Genomic DNA, 13632 nt, shown 5'->3' with positions numbered 1-13632 from the left:
GCTGAATGTTGTGTTGTATCAAAGGATGAATCATCTGTTGAATTTCATGATAGTTTTTTTGTTAATGCATGCAATGATTCTTATGAAAAATTCTGTGATATATCATATGCTGAATCATCTATTAAATATAATGGCAGTTCTGTTGATAATGTGTGTGGTGATTCTTGTGAAAAGTATTGCAGCATATTGTATGATGAATCATCTGATATTCTTTGTGATAATTATGTTGACAAAGCATGGAATGATTCATGTAATAATTTTGATATATCTTGTGATGAATCAAGCATTGAATTCATTATTGAAAGCATGTCTTCAAACAAAGAACTAGAATGTACTTTATCTAAAATGCATAAATTTCTAGTTCAAACGTCTAAGCATAAAATACTTTTTAAGAATGAGAAAAAAAGAATAGCAAAACAATTAAAGGAGGTAGAAAATTATCATGCTATTTTTAAAAAGAAAAAGATTGAGAAAATATTGAAAATTATATGCTTGGAGAAAGAAATAGATGATTATTCTAGATTTACACTCAAAGGCAAAAATGAGAAGAATAATCATAACAAACCCTTAGAATTAAGAAGAAATATTTATTTCAAAAAGGGTTTATTTCTTAAATCCCATAGCATTTTTCATGCCTCATTAAGCAAAAACAAAATATATAAGCATAATCATTCACGTAAATACAAATCATGCTTACTTTGTAAAAGAAAAAGCACATTCGATTTACTTGCTCATCCATAAGCGCCTGAGGCCTAAACAAAGAAATGATATGGGTAATCATGAAAGCAAACCCTGTGGGGTCTAAGGAAGATCAGATTCCAATAGAAATTGTATAAATATTTTAATCTTCCCTTAGTTCCTAGGTTTAGGGGTTGTGATCACTATAGGCTTAGGAAGTGGTTTGTGCTTAAAATGAAAATTCTTAGTATATGTATTCACTATGCACTTTTGCCATACTAAGAATCATAAGATTAGTAAGCTAATTCAAAAATTGGTTAAATTCCACTTCCAAATGGACTAGGCATCTTTGTTAGGTAAATATTTCCAAATGCTTAATCCATGTTTAAATATAATACTTTAAGTTAAGCATACTGCTGTCCATTGCATAAAATTGAGTGTTAGGGTTTCATCTTATATCATCTATACCCTAAACTCACTTTTGAATATGAAAAGTCTAAAGTCAAAATCAAGTCATCACTCTAGGCTTAAAGCACAATTGATTATAAATGATTAATATATATTAAATGTGCTCTTCATAAGACATCATGCTATAATCAAGATTAGAAGCAACCACTAAGGGATTCAATTTTTATTGATAAATCAAAATATTCTCTTTGAACCAAAAATATAAAAAATCCTCTAATTTTGGTTTATCTCATCCATAGGAAATCCTTACCAAACCACGATCATAGTCGGTAAGGTTTTACCCATTCCTTGGTTTGTATCCTTGTTCCAAACTATTTTCCTATTTAAAGGATACTTCCAATCACCGAAGAGCTATGTTCAAAAATCATATTTACCTTGTAGCTCTTTGTCCAATAATCTAGACATATGCACTATCATAAAAGTATTTTATTATTGTCCACATGTGCTCACTTCTGGATACTCTTCCGAACTTAATGATAATTCAATTGTCAAAAGTATTCATTTGAAATATTATCATAAGCTCTCAAACATTAAAATCAAATCGTTTGAAATGTGTTGAATGGCTAAAGTGATTGCACTAGGTTTCAAATCTAGATGATGAAATGAAATTTGAAAGAGGCCTATTCATATGTAGTTAAAATTCAACGCCATTCGATCTTGTACCTCTTACATGTATTCAGATTCTTAAGAAAAGAGGCAGACATAGGCTTATCATCTTAATGAATATTCATTGTGACTCTTTGGTCCAATATGCCTAAAACATTCATGCCAAGTATAAATTCATTGAAAATCCTAATGACCTTGGCTAAATATTTGGTGATGAAAAAGGCATAAAATGAACAAGTACATAATTGAGGGGGAGCATTTATCTTTAATGTCTGTATAAATTAAAATGCTCTCATATTCTTATACCGCTTATGTCTTTATGCGTATACGTGTATAGCATTGCAGCACACTATCCATGATTTGATTAATGGCTAAAATATCTGTGATGGATAGTTCATATCTCTACTATTGAGCTACACTAAATATCTTGAGTTGATCATACTAATGAATTGCATGTATGTATTGAAAGCCTCCTGCATGGCCGATGCAGTGATATATTTTACATGCTAGTTGTGGATATTAGGTTGTTGCTTGTTTTACATGGTTTATCTGTTGAAAACAACCCACTATCCGGTACAGGTTTTATAGGAAAATGTCAGATTTACAGACGGCATGCTGCAAAAATTTTGACAGGAATTTTCCCAAAATAAAATCTTGTGCTAAAGATGATTATGATAAAATTAATATTAAAACATTTTTGAAAGGATGAGTGAAACCAAATAGAAAATTAATTTTCATCCTTGCATAATCATCGAATAATTAGGGGAGCCCAACTCCATCCTTATAGAAAGAACTTAAAGAATCTATATGCATCACTTTTATCAACTAAAATATTGAGGCTCCTCTGAAATCCCTGAACATTATATCCTGCTCTTAAAGCTTTATGTTTTGATATAGAATGTTCGTGGGCCATGAACTCTATTGCATGTCTTAATATATATCCTCTTATGCATCCATGGTCTATAGGGACAACTATACTCATCAAGTGATAATATGTAATTGACAAATTCTCAGTATAGTTGATTTTAAAGACTTGGATTAATGGCTTATACTACATTAATGGCTTATACTACTAGGCATAATAAAACAATTATTCATCTAGTATAAGCAGCTTATTGTATCTAAGCATGAATTCCAAATGATAGGGGGAGCATCTAATTGTTTTGCTCACAAATATCTATAGCTTAGATCTATTGTGAACTAATTGTGGCATGTGATTGAATGAAATACTTTTATTGAAAATCATAATCTGAAGCATGTTTACATTGCCACAGCTGTTTGTGTTTGTCATATGATCTTGCATGTGATTGTTGAATTTTAAGATCATTATGGCTTTGGTTTTCAGGTTATATTATGAATCTACTTAAATGCTAAAACCAGAAAATTTGTGCTTGCTTGCTTATTTCAAAATTAAAATTTCTTTTTCAGCAAGCAACCCCCAATACATTTTGAAAATATCAAAGGGGGATATATATTTTTATGTCTATACATATATATATATATATATATATATTTATTTATGGTAATATTTTATGGCAAGAACTAAGTTCAAAACTAAATTCATTTTTCCTTTCTTGCCTCATTATTATAACCATATATATATGCTTTTAAAATTGCATAACTGGTTCAGCAACCCTACATAAAACTGCATGCGAACTAGTTAGATTGTTTTTATGCTCAAACCTTCTATTTGGTATCATATGCCGTGTGCTTTTAACTCAAATCTTTCATGGGTCTTATGATATGATTTAAAGTGCTATGGTTTGTGGATAATTCCGGTCTAATTACGTTTGTTATGTCATTTAAATCATTTAAATGACCAGTTATAGAGTTTGTGTGCTTAAATGCTAAACCTGTCAAGTCTTTATACTTTATGAAGTTATTTGTGCTATAAAATGCATGACTATCATATCTCTTGCATGATTGATAGTTATATTTATGTTTTGAGAATATTGAACTGTTTGACTTGATTGTTGTGAAGATATTGCAAATTTAAAACTCAATCAGGTCATTTCTATATAGGTATTTTTGGAAAAATGCTCTATTTTCAAACAGCATACTGCCGAAATTTCAAAAATTTTCCCAATCTTATCGTGTATTTAAATGATGCATACTCAAATGCCTTGCTTACATGCTTTATATTTATAGCCCTTTTTTCTGTTGCCAAAAGGAGGAGAAAAGGCAAAACTGGGTTCTTTTCTAAAATCTAAATTTAATTACCCACTGATAAATCATTTAATTTGAACTTAAATTGTCTTTATGCATAAAGTTAGGGGGAGTCTTTCTTGGCTGTACCTACTTTTGCATAAAGTGTTTGTCATTATCAAAAAGGGGGAGATTATTGACCTGATAGGTTATACCCTGTTTTGATTATGAAAAATACTCCGGTATTCGATGACTTTTGAGTTTGTGTGCAGCTATATAATTAGAAGATCATATTGATGGCACATGTCAACTTAAAGAAATTGAAAGCCTGGAATGTTTATTAATAGTTGTATTGGGTCTCTAATAGTAATTAGGATATGATCTGTAATAATCGCTGCATGTCATGCATGTAGGTTTCTGTAAGCTTAGAAATGCCATAGATTGACCATAGAGACCGAATGACTTTAGGGCACCCTTCGGTCGACCGACGCCAGGTTTTTGGCATACTTGAAAAGACTCTAGGTTCCTACACATAGTGCACAAAGTCCCCAATGTCACTTACAATATCAAGGGAATTAATCAAAGTGAAAATGAACTTAAAAGGCATAAAATGTGTGAGTTCGGGTGACCGAACCCCAGGTGAACAAATCACCTCGGGCGCCCGAACTGTTAAGGAGTCAACAGTTTGACTAGACTTCGAACGACCGAACCCATTTTGACCTTATCGTCCTCGGGCATCCAAATCCCTTGAAAGGGACTCCACACCAACTCGGGGCTACCGAAACATATGAGTTCAAGCTACCGAACCCTAGACCGGGCACCCGAAGTTACGAAGAAAACTTTCTGACTTTGATTCGGGCTACCGAAACATGACACGGGCAACCGAACCTATTTAAATCACTTTTATTCCTGTGTCTGTTTGGGTGACCGAATCTTGGCGGGTTAAAATTAAATTAACCACGGTAAAATTGGGTTAAGTTGGGTTAATGAGCTTTTAACATTTTGAATCTTTTCTAACTATTCCCAACAAGTCCCCAAGTTTTATAATTTTACCCCTGCCTATAAATATTGGTTCATTTGTGAGGATTAGTATTAGATTAGCAAAAATCGTTAATAAAAATCCTCTCTATCTCAAATACTCTTTTTGTCCAAATACTCTCAAATTTTTTATTCCCTTGATACATTTTAGTATTGTGAGAGTATATTTGTTGTGCTAGTGTATATTAAGTATTGCTAATACTCCCATTGTGCTTGTGTGATTGAGATATTATTTTTGGGGAGTTTAGCTTAGGTTTATCCCATAGATTTTCATACTATAAATCTTGTGTTGAGATAACCTAGTTAGCTTAGGATATTTGCATTATTATTGCAAGTGTCCAATAGTTTGGTTTTTGTTGTGCAAATATTTTTCAAACAAGCAAAACATTTTCAAACTTGTATTGTGTGTATTTCATTGAGGAAAATCTTATTGAACTAGTTCGATTATCTAATTCATATCTTTGGAATATTAATTTGCTACTGAGTTATGCATTGCTTAGATTCCAAGATACTGCTTGTTTAAGAACACTCTTGAGCATATTAGCGATCATATCTTATTGAGTGTAGCTTGCACAAAAATACACATCACTGAACTTACATTTACCTACATTGTTGATGTGTGGTTGATTGATTATACTGCGCGTATTTGGGTACATATCTGCTTTACTTGAAAAGCATAATCACTGTACCAGTTACTTTGTGCAAAATACTATTGTATTTCCAAGCGTGGCCTGAGGGGGTTTGATCTAGTCTGGAAGGATCAGGTTGGGGTCAGCCCTGTGAATTTGACCTAGGGCCTTCTCCGCCCAGCAAGGAGAGTTTGTAAAGGTAGAGGTCAGCCCTGTGCTAATTGACCTGGTTGTATTAGGTGCCGCTTCACTCATTAAGTGAGTCATTAATGGAATCATCGAGCTTGCGAGCTAGAGGCGAGGAAGTAGGCACAGTTGACCGAACCCTCATAACATATCGTGTGTCTATTTATATTTATGTACTTTATATTTACCGCACGTGTATGTTATAGTGTGAATGATGCGTATGGTTTAATTTCAACATTATATTTATCTGTGCATTTGGAAATTGCATAGACAAACCCTGGGTTGTGTGTATATTTCTGTTGTTTAGGGTAAACCTTGGAAAAAGTTTAAATTTCCAATTCACCCCCCCTGGGAATACACCAAAGCTAACACAAATGCTCTCTAAATTTCCATAAAAACTCGAATCCAAAAAATATGGAAATTAAATAAGAAAGGAAAATTTCAATAGTGGAACAGCAGGCTTTGTTGACGAAGGCCCTTAGGTTGTTCGATGCCGAAATTCAGAGCATCTTCGACAAAGAGATCCAGAACGGTCAAAAATATTAGGTTTAGGATTCGTCGACGAAGCCCTTTTTTCATCGACAAATGGCCTGCTGTAGTTCGTCAACAAAAGCGCCACTTCGTCGACGAATTTGACCGAGTCGGGGGGTTATAAATAGGATTTTTGCTTGCTTCTGCATTGAGAAAACTAAATATCTCTTTTTGTGGACCTTATAGGTCATACCTAGTTTTGATAATGAGAAATACTCAAGTATTTGATGGCTATCTAGTTTGTGTGCAGGTTTATATTAGAAAATCAATTGATGACACATAAAGTAAAGCCTGAAGACCCTAAAAATTATTCCTTGCTGTAATTTATATTATTCAGGTTTATAATAGTAATTATAGGAAAAAAGGTCTGTAATAATCTCTGCATATCATGCATATAGGTTGTTGCAAGCTCAAGACCTTGGAAAGACCATAGGGATCACCATTCAGTTGACTGACGCATGATTTTGGGGCTATCTCAAAATGGCCTTAGAAAGTACCTTAGGTCCCTACACATATGCACAACACAGTCCCCATTCACATTCACAATCAAGGGATCAACTTGAAATGAAATTGAACATAATTGGCATAATTATCGGAGGTCGGGCGACCGAACCCTAGGTGTTCAAAACACCTCAAGCACTCAAACTAGTGGGAAGTCAGCGGTTTGACCTAGCTTCGGGCAAACGTATCATCCAAGGGTGACCGAACAAGTGTCTGAGAACTTTTCACCAACTCGGTCACCTGAATCTTCGCGTTCAAAAAGGCCTTGGGCGACCGAACTTATATCCATGCACCCCAACCGCGGACATAATGTTTCTGACTTTTGTTCAGCCAACCGAACCTAGACTCGGGCTACTGAACCTTTTAAATTGCCTTTTTGAGCTGAGTCTATTCGGGTGACCAAACTAAAGTTCAGCCACCCGAAACTTCTCAGGTTGCAAAATACTTACCGAGATTAAAATATTTTAAACAGGGTTAATTTTTCTAATGCATTTAAAAATAATGCTAATAATACCTTACATGTCCTAAACGGTTATATTTTGGCCTTCGTCTATAAATATGGGTTCAGTTGTGAGGATTAGTATTAGATTAGCAAGAAATCCTCTCAAACTCAAAATTCTATTTTGCCCAAATACTCTCACTTCTTCATTCCCTTAATACATCTTAGTATTTTGAGAGTGTTATATTGTGTTATTGATTATTAGAGATTGCTCATACTCCCATTTGAATGATTGATTATTTGATATTGATTTAGGGGAGTTTAGCAAATTTTATCCAATAGATTTGAATATAATAAATCTTGTGTTGGGATAAAATCAGAAGCTTAAGGATTCTTCAATAGTCATTGCAAGATTTCAATAGCTATATTTTGTTGTGCAAATATTTTTAACAAGCTATTATTTTTTCAACTCTTGAACCTATTTCCTTGAAGAAAATATTTTGAGTTGATTTGAATATTTGCAACATCTTTAAAACCCTAATTTATTATTGAATTTTTGATATATAATGTTTCAAAGAAATAACTTGATTAGAACACTCTTTAGCATAATAGTGATAATACCTTGTTGAGTGTTGCTTGCACAAAATCACATCACTGAGCTTACATTTCCTATATTGTTGATGTGCATGTGATTGATTACATTTGGTACATGTATGCTTTACTGAGAAGCATAATCATTATACCGGTTATATTGTGAAAAATACTGTGGTACTCCAGATGTGACCCGAGGGGGTGGTAATCCAGCCCGGTAAGAAATTGATTGTAAAAGTTAAGGTCAGCCTTGTGTTAATTAACCAGGGTGTAAAGGTTGAGGTCAACCTTATGCTAATTGACCTAGTTGTTTAGGTGTCACTCCACCCGTTAAGTGAACCCTATAGTGGTAATCCTTGTGCTTGTTAGCCAAGGCGGGGACGTAGGCAGTTTGCTGAACCTTGATAACATTTCTGGTGTTGACTCCTTTACTTCTTTATTGTGCACACTTGGTTAAATTTCTATTGCAGTTTAAATTTCGCTTTATATTTACATTGATTTATTTGATATGCACTAGATTGACCTTAGGATTGTGTAATACTGCTGTTAGTGGATCGACCTAGGGGATAAAATTTTTAAATACCAATTCACCCCCTCTCTTGGGATTACACCAAAGCTAACACACTTTCTCTCTTTCTCTCTCTCTCTCTCTCTCTCTCTCTCTCTCTCTCTCTCTGATTTTTTCTTTGTTCGTTGCCCAAATCGACGATCAGATGTTACTACAAGGATGAGGAGGAAATTCTCTGCAAGTCTAGCGGAGTAGATTCTTGATCTCAGGAAAAAGCTAGGATTCGATTTTTGAGCATCTCATATTTTTTATTTTTTTTAGGAAATAGGTAAGGGGGTTAAGATAAGTCAACTTTTTAATGAAATTGAACCGTTTGAAATTTTTATGGAGTAAGTATATTTATGTTTTCAATTAAGGTTTCAAAACCCAACTGTTCAAAAAAACCTTTTTCAAACTTAGGATATATGCTATGGTATTTTCAAAACAAATGAACGGTAGGAAGTTTGGTTTCATCTTCTAAACCGATGATGCTATGTTTTCTTAGTTGCCTATGGGCTATGTTTTGAAATACTAGAAATTGTGTGGCAGGTGAATGATATGTAGGTACTAGTTTATAACCGAAATGATGAATGTTTATGAAACATTGGAACTGCTTATGAAAGTATATGAATATGTTTACGGCCGCAAGGGGCAAGATTATGTTTATGGTTATGAGGGCCAAGATTACGTTTAAGGCCACGAGGGCTAAAATTATGTTTAACGGTTGTGAGATGAGTTTTATATGATGGCCAAGGGCCGGGATTTTTAAATTATAGGCTTTATATATACGTAATAGATATGAAATATGATTTTTATTACTTAAATTGCATAATATGTGTTAGGAACCTTGAGAACCATTATGTTATGAGCACGGTACCATTGCTAGAGATTATGTATGTGGCCATGTTCTCCCACACTTAGTCCAGCCTTCGGGAAGCACAACCCATCATGAGGGTTAAGTATGTTGTTAGTCCCAAGGAGTGTCTTTTACGCATATTTGTATATTTATGTAAATGATGTTATGTAATTAATGAATTGTTTATATCAGGAAAATGAAACAAGTATTTCCAACTGTATAAGTATGTACAATGTAAAGACAACTATTTTCAGTGAAATGAAGAATGGATGCTTTCTATAAGCACTAATGCATGCTGCCCACACACTGAGTTTAGCAAAACTAGGGGGTGGAGACTAGTATAAGTTCTTTTTGAGGGTGTCAACAAGAACTCTGATGTGAGTAGTTTTGTTGTATGCCTCTGGGCTTGTATTTTGGTCATATGGATCGAACTAGTTATCTTATTGAGTTAGATTGTATTATGGATATTCAGAAACCTTTGTGTATGAAAGGAATTTAGAACTTTGGTTATGTATGTTTGGAGATCATTACTTTCGTTGTATTTATTATGATAATTATGGTAACAGGCACGCAGGCGCCAAGCATCCCGGGTCCACGTGTCGGATCAGGGCGTTACAAGTGGTATTAGAGCCTAGGTTTGCCAGGCTCTGTAGATTTTGTCAGTGATAATTACGAGAGTAGAGGTTGAGATAAGTTAAGGATAAGAATGGGTATGTTAAGTTGGGTTTTAGTCTATAGGCTTAGGGATAATGATCTTTCAATAGTCTTCTATGTTTTTCCTGAAGTGACGATTTTAGGAAAACCATGGTAAATCCATCGATGGTTTCATTTCTAGGTTAAGGGACTGGAGGTTAGAAATTTAGGTTGGAAACGATAAGTTGGAAAAGTATGTATGTAGTGTCATCATATGCTTAGGAACCGATACTATGGCAGTTCTATAGCTGAAATGTATAAGTGATTCCTCTAACTGCAAATTTGTATATTTTAACTATTAGTCATTCCATACTTGCAGCAACCTTGATAAATGTGGAATTTCTAAGTCGGTTTCTATCATATCTTCATGATGGATCCCAGGGGAAAGAAGGTCATGATTGAAGGGGACAATCATGTGGATACCTCTAGTGAGGATGACGTTGAGGCCTCGGATGTGCTGTGTAGTATAGCATAGTAGGCTAAGAAAAAATCTCAGAGGGATTCTCGATAGCAGAGTCAGCTAGCGGCTGACAGAGGTTACACGTTCTAGCAGTTTTCTTGGATGAATCCACCAGCATTTTTGGGAGGACCGAACCTGATCGCTGCGAAATACTGGATTCAGGAGATGCAAGAACTATTGGGTGTGCTGGAATGCACATAGGAACAGAGGGTTCGTTTTCCACCTTCAAACTGGTGGGAGAGGCAAAGAGGTGGTGGCGGTCGACTAGGCTGATGTAGGAACAGCGTCCAAGGTATGTATCTATTACTTGGAGTTTCTTCAGGGGTACCTTCTTTAGCAGATACTTCCCTATTGCCACTTGGGAGGTAAAAGCTGAGGAGTTCTTACATTTGACCCAGGGGGCCCATTACTGTACAGAAGTAATGCAACTCGATTTGTGGAGCTATACCGATTCGCTCCATATATGGTTCCGAATAAGCCAAAGAAGGCTCGGATGTATGGGAGGGGGCTGAGATAGGCAATACGCGCCCAAGTTGCAGTGTTATTGGTTCATAGCTTTACTAAACTTGTGGACAGAGCCATGGCGGCGGAGGCCAGTATTCAGGAAGGAGAGAGGGAGGCAAATCAGAAGAAGAGATCTTGGCCTCGAAGTTTTTAGTCCAGCTTCAGCCATAGCTCATGGAAGCGGCTTGATAGTTCATTGGGCCAGCGGCAGGTGATGGGAGCTCAAGCCTTTTAGGGGAGTTCTCAGAGTGCCACTTGTTCCAAATGCCATAAGAAGCATTAGGGCGAGTGTAGGGCTGAATTTGCTATTTGCTAATGGTGCAGTGTAGTAGGGCATCAAGTGTGGGATTGTCATGCGACAGTGAATTACACACCTTAGCAGCACAGTATGGAATAGGGAGCCAAGCACCCCAAGGTGGCCACCAGGGGAAAACAGCCCTAGGGTGTATTCTATGATGTCGGGTGACACCGAGCACATTGGGGACGTAGTTACAAGTATTATTTATATTCTTTCCAATAAAGCTACTATGCTTTTTGATTCAGGTGTGACCCACTCGTTCGTATCTCGGGAGTTTGTTAAAGTGGGCGGGTTAGAAACTCAGTCGTTAGAAGTTGAGCTAGGTGTGGTCACGCTGATAGGGTTAGTTGTTGTATGGAGTAAGGTGGATAGAAACTACTAGTGGAGATTCAGGGGAGAATGTTGTCTTCTAGTCTAATAATCTTCGATATGTATAGATTTGACATTATTATAGGGATGGATTGGCTAACATCCACCTATGCGAGCATCGACTGCCACAAGAAGGAGGTGGTATTTAGACCTCTATGAGAGCAAGAATTTAAATTTGTCGAATCTTGTGTGCGCTCTGCACCAAAAATTCTTTTGGCGATTCAAGCAAGGAGATTACTTTTGAGGGGTTACCAGGGGTACCTTGCATATGTGAAAGAAGCACCAAAGGAAGGAATGAAGCTAGAGGATATCCCAATGATAAGGGAGTTCTCGAATGTGTTTCCTAAGGACTTACCGAGGTTGCCTCCGGATCGTGAGGTGGAATTCACCATAGTGTTGACTCCAGGTATGGTGCCAATTTCCAAGGCTCCATATCGAATGGCTCCGACTAAACTAAAGAAGCTAAAGGAGCAGATATAGGAACTTCTTGACAAAGGGTTCATTAGACCAAGTGTATCACCCTAGGGAGCGCTGGTGTTGTTCCTACAAATAAAGGATGGGTCGACAAGGATGTGCATCGACTAAAAAGAGACTAACAAGGTAACCGTGAAAAATAAGTACCTGTTACCACGTATTGACGACCTGTTTTACCATCTAAAGGGTACTCAGGTTTTCTCTAAGATCGATTTGTGATTTGATCACCAGTTGAAGGTGAAGTCAGAGGATATATCGAAGACAATCTTCGAAGCCAATATGGCCATTATGAATTTTTGGTTATATCGTTTGGTTTGACGAATATGCCTGCAGCCTTCATGGATCTTATGAATAGGGTGTTCCAAACGTACTGAGATGAGTTCATGGTGGTATTTATTGATGACATCTTGATTTATTCGAGGAGTCCTGTAAAGCATGAAGCTCATTTGAGGCTGGTACTTCATGTACTCAGGGAAAAGAGATTGTTTACTGAATTCAAGAAATGCGAGTTTTGACTAGAATAGGTTCCATTTCTTGGACACGTAGTGTCCAGGAAAGGAATTGCAGTAGACCCGGGCAAAGTAGAGGCAGTAGTAAACTAGGTGAGGCCAAAGAACATATATGAGATTAGAAGTTTCTTGGGTATTGTGGGGTACTATCGCTGATTCATTAAGGGTTTTTCTAGACTTTCAAGTCCTTTCACACATCTTACAAGAAATAACAGTTGGTTTGACTGGACTAGTGAGTGTGAGTAGAGCTTCCAAGAGTTGAAGCAACATCTAGTCATAGCCCCAGTGTTGACCATTCCATCAGGGGATGGTGGTTATATGATCTAGGGTGACACATCCCAGAAAGGGCTTGGGTGTGTTTTGATGTAACAAGGGAAAGTTATTGCGTATGCTTCTCACCAACTCAAGGAGTACGAGAAGAATTACCCTATACATTACTTAAAGCTAGTAGTAGTAGTATTTGTACTAAAGATTTGGTGGCACTACCTATACGGTGAAAAGTGCGAGATCTTTACTGATCACAAGAGTCTCAAATACTTGTCCACCTAGAACGAGTTGAATATGAGGCGACGAAGGTGGCTTGAATTGATTAAAGACTATGACTGTACTATGAGTTACCATCCTAACAAAGCTAATGTGGTAGCTAATGCTTTGAGTGAGACATCAATGCTTGCATCAATCTACACAGTTAGGATTTGGAATAAGATAAAGATGGACCTAGAAAGGTTGGGGGTAAAGTTAGTAGAAGGAAATCACCAAGCATTCATTGCTGGCCTGGTTGTACAACCAACCTTACAGAAGAGGATCAAATCAGCTCAGATGAAAGACATAGAGCTGGCAAAGCTTATGAGTGGAATACAGGATGGGTTGAATACAGATTTTAATATCTCTAATGACGAGATGTTGAGATTTCACACCAGGATCTGCCTACTGAATGATGATGACATTAAACGAACCATCTTGGACAAGGCACATCACTCTTTATATATGGTACATCCAGGAAGCACAAAGATGTATAGGGATCTATGAGGTTCTTTCTAGTGGCCTAACATAAAAAGAGAGATCACCCATTTCGTAGAGCAGTACCTGATGTGTCAATAGGTAAAGGCT

At 36.4% G+C, this 13632-nt stretch overlaps 1 protein-coding gene across 1 annotated transcript in view; it reads right to left on the bottom strand.

The window, feature by feature from the left end:
* LOC131148370 (subtilisin-like protease SBT5.4) overlaps positions 1-13632 on the bottom strand; it is a 107343-nt gene that overhangs the window by 73277 nt on the left and 20434 nt on the right. The window lies entirely within an intron of this gene.

The sequence above is a fragment of the Malania oleifera genome, chromosome 2, assembly GCF_029873635.1.
Source record: "Malania oleifera isolate guangnan ecotype guangnan chromosome 2, ASM2987363v1, whole genome shotgun sequence".
Taxonomy (NCBI): Eukaryota; Viridiplantae; Streptophyta; class Magnoliopsida; order Santalales; family Ximeniaceae; genus Malania; species Malania oleifera.
This window is presented reverse-complemented; position numbering and strand designations above follow the sequence as displayed.